The following is a 12,008-nucleotide window of genomic DNA, read 5'->3' as shown; positions in this document are numbered from 1 at the left end:
TGACATAAGTGACTCTAAGCTTCCTCTTTCCACCACATTCACATACCATTCAGCACTGTTAGTAATTCTCATAATAATGTGCTACCATCACCTCTGTCCATTTCCAAACACGGAAATTCAACCTAGTTGGACATTCTGCTCATGATAAGCAACCACTCCCCATTCTTTAACCTTGTTCTATATCCTGTTAACTTATATTTCATGCTGATGAGTTTACATATTATAATTTGTTCATATCAGTGAGACCATGCAATATTTGTCCTTATGTGTCTGACTTATTTCATGTTATATAGTGCCCTCAAGGTTTCTTCATCAATCCATTTTTTTTAAGATGGCTTTGTTCACCCACCATAATTTCCACCCTAAGTAAACAATCGATGGTTCCCTATATACTCATATATTTATGTATTCACCACCATCACCACTATCTATATAAGGATATCTCCATTTATTCCACAAAGAAGGAGGAAGAGTTAAAGAAGGTAGAGAGACAAAAGAAAAAGAAAAAGAGAAAAAAAACAGGACAGCTAAAAAGCAACAAAAGGAAAGATAGAGTTAACCTAAAGTAGAATAAAATAGTCAGATAACATCATCAATGCAAAGAGTCCCATACCCCTCCCTTATGTCCCCCCTCTTAAAGGCATTCAGCATTGGTATATTCCCTTTGTTACATTAAAGGAAGTATAATACAATGTTTCTGTTAAATATAGTCTCTAGTTTGCATTGATTGTATTTTTTCCCAATACCAATCCATTTATAACACCTTGCAAGGTTGACATTCATTTGTTTTCCCTCATATAAAAACATATGTGTACATTTTATCACAATTTTTGAGCATTCTAGGTTTCACTGAGTTACACAGTTGCAGTCTTTATCTTTCCTCTTTTCTTCTGGTGTCCCACATGCTCCTAACCTTCCTCTTTCAACCATATTCATAGTTATCTTTGTTCAGCGTACTTACATTGCTGTGCTACCATCACCCAAAATTGTGTTCCAAACCTCTCACTTCTGTCTTCTCCTATCAGTCTGTAGTGCTCCCTTTAGTATTTCCTGTAGGGCAGGTGTCTTGTTCACAAAGTCTCTCATTGTCTGTTTGTCAGAGAATATTTTGAACTCTCCCTAATATTTGAAGGATAGTTTTGCCAGATGTAGGATTCTTGGTCAGCAGTTTTTCTCTTTCCGTATCTTAAATATATCACATCACTTCCTTCTTGCCTCCATGGTTTCTGTTGAGAGATCTGCACATAGTCTCATCAAGTTTCCTTTTATGTGATGGATCACTTTTCTCTTGCTGCTTTCAGGATTCTCTCTTTGTCTCTGACATTTTATAATCTAATTATTAAGTGTCTTGGTGTAGGTCTATTCAGATCTATTCTGTTTGGGGTACACTGCGCTTCTTGGGTCTACAATTTTATGTCTTTCATAAGAGATGGGAAATTTTCATTGATTATTTCCTCTATTATTGCCTCTGCCCCTCTTCCCTTCTCTTCTCCTGGGACATCCATGACATGTACATTCATGCATTTCATGTTGTCATTCAATTCCCTGAGATGTTGCTCATATTTTTCCATTCTTTTCCCTCTGTTTGTACATGTGTGTGTGTAGGGGGGGATTCAGGTGTCTTGTTCTCCAGTTTCTGAGTATTTTCTTCTGCCTCTTGAGATCTGCCATTGTATGTCTCCATTGTGTTTTTCATCGCTTGTGTTGTGCCTTTCATTTCCATAGATTCTGCCAGTTGTTTTTTCAAACTTTCTATTTCACCCAGTGAAATGTTCACCCAGTGTTTCCCAGTGTTTTCTTTATAGCCTTCATCTCTTTTGTTATATCTTCCTTGAACTCATTCATTTGGTTTTTTATTTGATTTAGCATATTTCTTTGAAAATATTTAATAGATTGTTTCATTAAAGTGAAACACTGTCTCAACTGAGTCTTGATTGAGGTGTAAGTTTGTTCCTTTGATTGGGCCATATCTTTGTTTTTCCTAGTACAGATTGTAGTTTTCTGTTGTCTAGGCATCTGGTTTCCTTGGTTATCCCAGTCAGATTTTCCCAGACCAGAACAGTGTCAGGAGTCAGAATGGGGTTATATTCAGGATGTATCTTAGAAGAATGACAGACTTTCCTGTGAGGTTTCCCATCACTGTGCTTTTCCTAACCTGCCCCGCAGGTGGTGCCTCTCATCCTGTTGCTTTCAACTGGTTTAAGGAGATATGTTTTGACTTCAGTTTCTGTTTTGGCTGTTTTCCCTCAGGCTCTGGGGTCTAGTTCTGAAGGGAAAGCTGGGCCCCACCTCCTTACTCTTAAGGAAGATACACCCCCTAGGGAGTTATCATTTACATTTGAATTGTCTCTCTGATTCTGTTACCTCCACCCCTGTCTGGGTCAGAGCGCTGAGAACTGAAAATGGCTGAGACTCTTTCCCCTGAAAATGGCTGCAGCTTTCTCCTCTGAGCCCCTCAGGTTGACAGAGAGGAAAAGGGACAGAAAGCCCCCTTTTAGAGGCAGTACATGGCCCCCCAGTTTCACTCATTGGTCAGCAGTAACACCTGGTCTTCTGGGCTTCCCCTCCTGGCACAGAGGAGTCTTGTGGTTCTTTAAGGTCAGTCATCACTAAAAGCCTCTGTCTGCTTGTTGGGGGTTTGTAGCTTGTATTCATCTGTCCACATTTGTTAATCAAAATCCCAGTTGGAGCTCGGTTGAGCTATATTTGCTTGCTGGGAGAGTGCTGCTCTCTACCACAACGAGGTTTTGCAGCTAAGCCTGCTGTGGGGGGAGGGGGCTCCCAACACAGTTCTGCAGTTTTTACTTACAGATTTTATGCTCTGATCTCAGGCATTCCTCCTAATTCAGGTTGGTGTACGATATGTGGACAGTCATAGTTGTCCCCCAGCTGTTATTCCAAATTATTTACTAGTTGTTCCTGGTTGTTCATTAGTTGTTCCAGGGGACTAACTAAATTCCACTCCTCTCTATGCAGCCATCTTGCCATCATTCCCTCAAGGTAGATTTTTAAAAACAACTTCTGGACTTCCAGTATGATGGTAAAGGAAGTTCACACTTTGATACTGCTGTTCTTCTCAAAAACACATGGCAAAGATAGATGAATTATAAAAAGAGAAAACAAAAATGACATTACAGAGTTCAAGGGAAAAAAAAAGAAGAAGATTTACTAAGTCCACAAACTACAAGAAGGAACAGAATGCAAAAGAGTGATCTGGGTTGAAGCAATAGACCTGCTGGTATCCAGGTCCTGGATTAGGTGGTGGTGATAGGGTGACTGGGAGTTTACTCCATGTGAGATGAAGGACCTGAATTAGCATCAATGCACTTAGCCAGAGTCTGCCTCAGCTATGACTTAGAGGAGACTGTGGACTCAGGGAGGTGAGAAAACACAGATGCAACCTTGAAACCAAGAAAAGAACTGACACTTGTTGATTTTGTTACTGGACCTGTAATATGTCTGACATCATCATGGCCAAGAGCCCTAAATTGCCTTTATAGCACCTGGTTCTGAAATGGGATTCCCAGTGGGAGGAGAGGCAGGTAAAGCGAAACCACACCAAACAACAACAACATAGGATTTGGAGAAATGGGCAGAGAGAGGAAAAGAGAAAAGAGCATATTGAAAAAGAAGCAAAATCACTTCAATTTAAAATAAACTTGCAAATCAAAATTTCAAAATCCATGAAATTCAATCCAAAAAAATAGTCAATAAAATATGAAATCAGAATACAAATCCACTCCAGAAGGAAATTAATTTTAATGAACAATGTGACCAACTAGTTAAAACAAGGAACTCAAAGGGACAAATGAAATAACAATTATAAAAAGAACAGTCATTATGGAACAAAAACAGGTGTAAATGAAGTAAGGATAGATGGATATGAAAAATAATCAAATAGAATTCTTGGAAATGGAAATATAGCCCTTGAAGTTATAAAAAAATACTTAGTAGATATCATGAACTCTAGACTCAGTAAAGGAAGAATTGGTAGCTGGGAAGATCATACTGAGAAGTTCACCCTGAATTCAACACAGAGAGACCAAGCATTTAAACGTAGAAAGAGTGGTTAAGCAACGGGAAGGATATGTCAAGAGTCTCCAACATACATATAACATGCATTCCAGAAAAAGAGAATGAAACGAGTGGCAGAGAAGCAATATTCAAAAAATTAATGATTGCAAATTCTCCAGAGCAGAAGACGTAAGTCCTCAGAATGGAAGTTCACTCCTAGTACCAAAAATATAAATATAAATAAATCCACCTAGACACATTGTAATGAGACTTCGAACATAAAGCATAAAAGAAAATCTTAAATGTACCAGACAGAAAACACAGTTTATTAAAAATAAAAGCTAGACTGAGAGCAGACTTCTTTGCAGAAACATCGGGTGCTACAAAACAATGCAGAAAGCAGTCTTCAAAGTAGAATTCTCCAGAGCAGAAGACACAAGTCCCCAGATTGAAAGTTCATTCTTCGTACCAAAATGGTAAGTAAAAATAAATCCCCACCTAGAAACGCTGTACTGAGACTTAGATAAAAAGAAATCTTAAGCATACCAGGGGAAAAAACACAGATTATACCTTCCAATATACTCCTTCCATACCAAAAGAAAATTAACAAACCATGGTCACACCTGAGCATTCCCATACCATTAAGATCACCCTCAATATCTTGTCTGTTCTTATTAGATTATTCTTCCCCCTGAATGAAGTTATTTCAGAATATTTGTTTTTCCCGTTGCTTTGCTTTATTTTGTTTGGAAATTTTTTTTTTTATTATTTTATTTTTTATTATAAAGTAATTTTAAAATAAAAAAAGAAAAACATTATAAGTAAACAACACTAGATAATCAGCAGACTTCTCAGCAGCGACATTAGATGGTACAAACAATGGATAAAGCAATCTTCAAAGTGCTGAGGGAACAAAACTCTCAAGTTAGTCTCATATACAGCAAAACTACAATTCAGTTGTCAGACAAAAATAAAGATATTTTCAGATACACAAAACCAAGGCTATTTATAATCTTTCAATCTCCATCTAAAGATCTTTTGCTTTTCCCAATCATGCCTCCTATACTTATCCTTTTTCAGCATTTCTCCACTCCCAGACCACTCCTACCTCACTCTCTTCCCTGCCTATGCCATGCTTTGGTGTCCTGATCTTGCCCACAGTATTAGCCATTTCCTTTCCATCTCCCTTAACTCTTCCTCACTTTACTCTTCTCCCATGACCTGGATCTCCTTATCCCCATGGTATGGACACCAAGCAACCACATTCTTTTACATCTCACCACACTAGGGCAGTCACCAACACCTCTATAGTCTGGAGTTTCTTGCTGCCTCCTTCCCTATTGCAAGTAATCTGGGAAACCCAAGACCAGAAGCATGGGAAAATGCTGTCCCATATACAACTGGAGTTTATCCAGGGGGCACAGTGGGGTAAGAAATAAGAGTTCTTGGGAGAAAAGGAGGAGCTCCAGGTCATGGGCAGAGAGCTGTGACAAAAGGGAACACTGAGAATTCCAGCTATTGCCATGAACTTTGAGAGAGATGAGATCATTGGGATTTGCAGCTTTTTAAATGTGATTGCCCTTAACATATGCATCCAAATTAGGAGTAGCTAGTACGATAACACTTTAGTTTCCTGACATTCTTGGGTAATAGTGTTTAAGGGGATTTCCCATCTGTTCTGGTTTGCTAATGCTGCCAGAATGCAAAAAACCAGAGATGGATTGGCTTTTATAAAAGGGGGGTTATTTGGTTACACAGTTACAGTCTTAAGGCCATAAAGTGTCCAAGGTAAGTCATCAACAATCAGATACCTTCACTGGAGGATGGCCAATGTTGTCCGGAAAACCTCCATTAGCTGGGAAAGCACGTGGCTGGTGTCTGCTTGCTCCCAGGTTGTGTTTCAAAATGGCATTCTCCAATATGTCTGCATCAGCTTCAAACAGCCGTCTTCAAAATGTCTGTCTCAGCTACCACTAGCTATGAGCTCCTTCTGTCTGAGTTTTATAGAGCTCCAGGGAACCAGTCAAGGCCCACGCTGAATGGGCAGGGCCATGCCTCCATGGAAATTATCTAGAGTTATCACCTACAGTTGGGTGGGTCATATCTCCATGGAAACAACCTAATCCAAAGGTTCCAACTCAATCAACACTAATATGTGTGCCCCCCACAAGATCGCATTAAAGAATATGGCTTTTTCTGGGGGGACACAATATATACAAACCAGCACACCATCTATTCAAGAGTCATTCTCATTTGTGCTATGGAATTGCCTTGGGTTGGGATTCTCCTCCATAAGACTGTATTGATCTAAAGCCTGATCTTTCCCCAGCACACAGTTTTATGGTTGAAGCTTGAATTCTCCATCTTGCATCAAATAGCTTGATACTAGGCACAGAGGAGCAACTTGGCTTATCATATGTGTTCCCTTTTCAGTTTCCAAGGTTTCAATGCTGCTTTGAGTGTGGAGTTTGCCCATAGAGGTTTTTGCAGAAATAAAGAACTGTTTTCTTTCAGATCTGATGGCCTCTTGATCAATTTTACAGCCTATCAACACCATCTATCAAAAGCAAAATCAGGGCCATTTCTGATGATTTTTGTGCATCATGTAAGTAGAAAGCTTCTAAATGTGATAGGAAGTGATGGGTATTTTTAAAAATTGACAAGAAGTAAAAGAAGTTGATGCAGCTCTGAAAAGCCAGGTAATTGGGGAATTTTAGTTAGAAAACTGGGGATTAAAATATGAATCACCCCTCAGCATATCTGCAAATGAAGTGATGAAATGTCTTTTATGCCATTTATTGCTCTTTTCTTTAATTACAAAGAAAATATTACAAAGAAAAGGCAGAGAGGGAAAAAAGATTTTTTCACACTGCCTCAGAGATAGCCACTATGAACTTTTGGAGCCTACTATTTGTAATCTGCTTTTCTCAATATATGTATAAACTTAATATATAATAAAATTTTATTATGAACTTTAATATTACTGAAAAATAACATTATTTTATGACTTTATACTATGTTATATGAATGAATCATAATTTTTTAACCTATTTTCTGCTCTTTTTTGCTGTTTCCAAGTTCTCACTATATTAAAAAATACCTTCCTAAATAAATATTTTTGCACATCTTGGATTATCCTTTAAAGCAACAGCTGAAGCTTGTTTTATTTCTCTCTGTCTCTTTTTCTCTGAATGCTGGTGTAACTGACTTCAGAGATAACGTTAAAGAACCAATTTTCTTCCAGCCACAGACTCTCCCAGGAGTGTTGACTTTCTGATTCACAGTGGTGTCATTTACTGGCGGACTTGCTCTTAGTAGCTAAGATGGCTGCATCTTTTTTAATGAACAGGCTGGTGATTATAAACTCTTCATTTCCTTTTTGAAACCCTAGAACTGCTTTTACACTTCCATTAGGATCAATTTTTTTAAAAAACATGGGAAGGACTCTCATGTCAGTTTGTGATGCAGCTAAACTTAACTTTGATGTGTTTAATATGAGATTGAGAATTGTTCTCTGAGAACTGTTATTTTTGGAGTTTTAGTAGCTATTCCCATATCTTCCCAATGCCAATTCATTGTTAAGTTTATCAGATCCATGGTGTACATTTTAATTAACTCCAAAGTTGAGTCAAGTAGAATTCTGCAATACTTAATTAAAATTTTGGAAAAACTTAAAAGACATCTTAGCACACAGTTCAGTCCTATTTAGCATGAGTCAGAAAAAAAGACATCCTTGGCTCACAAACTGCAGCTCTTATATTAACAGTTTCTCAAATCCCAGCAGGCAGAAAATGAGGTCACTTTGGACCAAAGCCTAAGAACATAATGACTTCAGAACACAAAATCCTCAGTTGGGGAGGAGTTCATAAAAGTCATCCTAATAAGAAGTAAAATTTAAACTCCCCTGGACATATAAGCCATAAAGCCAATTATGCTCAAATAGCCACATACTCACACACACAAAGTAAAACCAAACTGGGGGCCAGTGGGAGAGTTTTCTCCTATTTATCTGTTTTGTTTAATTGCTTTTCCTTCATTAACATTTTTAATAGAGCAATATCTAAATACATAAGTATAAGATCTAATAGTTCTCATAATTTCATTGCCACTAAAAGCGTGCAGAAAATCCAAATTTGTAAAATAAACCTGATTACTTAAAAGAAAAAAAAAATTTTCTGAATATAAATAACAGTATTCTGAGTGTCTTGGTTTTCCAGAATGTAGCAGCTGAAATTAAAGTTTTTGGCCTGTGGCAAAAGTAGAAAATCTTAAGATATGTCAGATTTCTGGCTGAAAATAAATAACTGAGGAAAATAGGCATAATGAAAGTACAGAATTTCCAAGTCATTTCCTAATATTTTTAGCAGTCTTGACCTCAGAAGCATTATAATCAGTTTTTTATAACAGCCCATGTAAAAGCAGCAGTGGAGAACTTGATATTCATGGCACCTTTCATAATCACGGCTTTTTTTCTTATGAAACTCTATCATCCAACATATAAAAATCTGATAATGCTGCCTGGCTCATTAAATAGCTTACAGGAGTTCAAAGCAAAAGGACACCAAGAAAGAAAGAGAAGCCTTCAGAAGGGCAGGAGCAGAGCCCCAGGAGAGACAGAGGAAGTGCTGACAGCTTGGGGGTCTGGGGACAGGAGTTTAACCACAGCCCCCTCTCCCACACCTGAGTCAGAGCAACATTTGGGATGCACAGAGTGACTGCAAGAATGAAAATAACCTCGTTTTCTCCCTTTATAATAAAAAAGAACACTGTCACCCAGTTGTAACTCAAGGTGAATTAGAGTTGGGAAATTAGGGGAAATGCCTGGGGCCAACATGTATGGGAGTCCCTGTGACTATGGGGAGGTAAGAGCAGAATCAGGGCCTAATAAGATGCATCTGGGCTTAGCAAGGAGGCTGGCCAGGCTAAAGGATGGGCCAGGCTTCTTCTTGGGGATTGTGAGCATATGTCACCAGATGACAGGGCCTGTTCCCTGTCTCAGCACAGAGAACATAGGAACCGCTGGGACCAATGGGGTTTGTATACCAACAAAATAACAACACTGTCACTTTAGAGTTCATAAAGACTCTTTCATCCTCTTTTTCTCATTTCCATTCCATGGACTCTCATTTTCAACTCTGCATAAACTCGTAAGGGAAATGATGTCTGGAATATTGTGTGATTCCTAAGCTGACAGGGAAAGGCTCAGTAAGGGGTTATAAATAAAATTATGAGAGAATCAGATTCTGAGGGAGTAGTTAACGCCCAACAGTGTGTAGCATTGTGTACTTTTCTGCATAGGAGGACTCACTCAAAAGGCCCTATTTTGATCTGCTCCCCGGAGTGGGGGTGGGGGTGTTTCAGAGAGAGAGACTGTTCCACTATTCATAGAGAAGAGAAACTTGAGGATGCTTTGTTGCTTTCAAAAATTGCTGATGTGCAAGACACTCTGACTCAGAGTGTGGTAAAGAGCCACCAGATGAGGCTGGGAAGCCCTTACTGCCTGGAGGCCTTCATTCCCTTACCATGTGGACACATGGGTTTCCAAAGGGAGGGAACACTACTCTCATCTATTTCGTAACCTAGTAATGCTGGCATCCCAAAAGTGTGAGTCAGTGACCAAGACTAAACTACCTCCTACACTTCAGATTCCCTGGGCATGATTTGTCCCTGGGAAAGAGAGTTCTACATTGATACAATACACTTATGAAGTTTTACAAGCAGCATACACCGTCCAATATCTAGTCTTACCTTCAACTTCATAGCTCAGTCCATTGATTACACAGATCTACTCCATATATGTAGGGCCATTAACTCATGGACAACCACTGCAGCCAAAGCCAACAGCCCTTCAGTGTTAACATTTGCAGCTGGCTCTAGCATGGTGCCAGACCCAGCTTTGGCCTTGCCACCACTGTGAAAGCTTGTGACCTGAAGGGTCCTGGAATATAGATGTAGCAACACTAGCTATGAATCTAGAAGTCTGAACTAAGTTGAGCATTAACCCATAGAAGAGTCCTTAGCTGTGGGGGTTCAGGGAGGCATTCAGTGGCAGTGCCTCACTCTTCTCTCTGCTCAAGAGTAAGTCAGTCCACATTTGGCCTCTCAGTCCTGAGAGTAAGTGAGGAAGATCCTGGGGCAGCTAGAGATGGGCCCATGAGTTCCCTAGGCCTTGAGGCTAGGCTTATGATAGACAGTCAGTTGAATGCTGACTTGGGGCTTGGTGGTAAGGGAGCAACAACTGTCAGGGATCCTATAAAGCCAAATGGGTGGTGAGCAGGGCTTAAGAAGACTCTCTTTCAGGTCCTCCTAAGCAACTGATCACACGTGGGACTTTTCTGGTGCTTTTCGTTGTTCCAACTGCCAACTCAGTAATCCATGGGCACTGATAGAGAGAAAACCCTACAGATGATTCCTCAGGAGAGAAGAAGTGAGCAAGAGGAATTAAAGGCAAAAAGAAGTTGGATAGTGGGCAATTTAAGGGAAGAGAATGGAGCAAGTTGAGAAAGAGCATTTACTGTGGTCCTCAGTATCCGATACAAACTATTTGCCCCTCACCTTTTGACCAAACCTCTTAAATATTTTTACTTTAACAGGTAGGTGTTCTGATTTGCATTTTGTAGATGGAGACACAAAGAATAGGGACTGAGGTTTCCTTGACCAAGAATATACAGTGAAGCAGGCAGAGATTTTCCCAGCTCCTCGTTTGTTCTATGGCCTTTTGAGCTGACAGTACCTTATTGTTTAAGCCCTAGCCAGGACAATTCCTTTGAAACCTCTCCATCATTGGGTTCCGAGATGTAAGCTGCCAGTCCTTAATGAGAGAGCATTGTTCCATTACGTTTGTCCAGAATGGTACTGAAGCATTAGAACAATGAAAATCGGTTACGTTGTGTGAGAGATGGAAGCAACTTTCGAGATCACTAAACTCAGTCTCATCATTTTCTAGATTGGAAACCTGAGCGCAACCCAGAGAAGTGAAGGAGTTTATTCAAAATCACAAAGCTGCCCAAGGACAGCTGGAACTGCTACCTAGATATTCTGGTTTCTAGGCAGTTATCTACTGCAAAGTCTTACCAGACATAGATTTGTTTCTCTTTTATATTCAATCTAAAGTATTTAGCATTCCCAGAGCAGTCCAAATGGGTGAACAATAGCAAAGAACTCAGTGTGATCCAAAGCACTGATTTTCTGGTGTTTTTGGCTTTCAATCTGTTAACCATAAGGGATACTGAATTTAGCAAAGTACTTCAAAGTTTTCTACGAACATGTTAAGGGCAGCTGAAACCAATTAAATGCTAATCAATTTTACTCTGATGCAGAGTGGAAAAAATGTTCCAGAGATCTCTCCACCCTGTGATGTTCTTGGCGATGGGTCTCTGTGCTGTGAGCCTCTTCTCTTTCAGTAATGTACACTCAGGAAGAGGAGACCTGGGCAACTCCCTTCAGATCTGAGAGGAGATCAGAACCCAGCCCAGTCTTTTCCCTTGAATTAAAAGTTCATCCTGGGAAGAGAATGCACCAGACTCTGGGGCAGCACACATCACAGTTGTGAAAATAGGAGACTTAGGAAGACAGTGAAATCCAGACACCACTCCTCAGTGACCACGTCACTCACTTTCCCAACCCTCTCTCTTATCACCTACTAAAATTATTACACACCATGACCATGTGGGGTTTATACAAGGATAACTTGTATATCAGCCAATATAATATACCATATTAACAGGCTAAAGAAGAAAGATCACATGACCATATCAATTCATGCAAAGCATTTGACAAATTCAACATCCACCTGTAATTAAAAATAAACCATATGTATAACTATATAGCTTTTATCATGTGACCATGTGATTGTGAAAAACTTGTGACTGACACTCCCTTTATCCAGTGTATGCACAGATGAGTAATAATATAAAAATAAAAAACATGACTCCCAGAGAGGAATCTGGACCTGGCATTGTGGGATGGAGAACATCTTCTTGACCAAAACAGGG

This window comes from Choloepus didactylus, chromosome 1, assembly GCF_015220235.1.
Source record: "Choloepus didactylus isolate mChoDid1 chromosome 1, mChoDid1.pri, whole genome shotgun sequence".
Lineage (NCBI taxonomy): Eukaryota > Metazoa > Chordata > Mammalia > Pilosa > Megalonychidae > Choloepus > Choloepus didactylus.
This window is presented reverse-complemented; position numbering follows the sequence as displayed.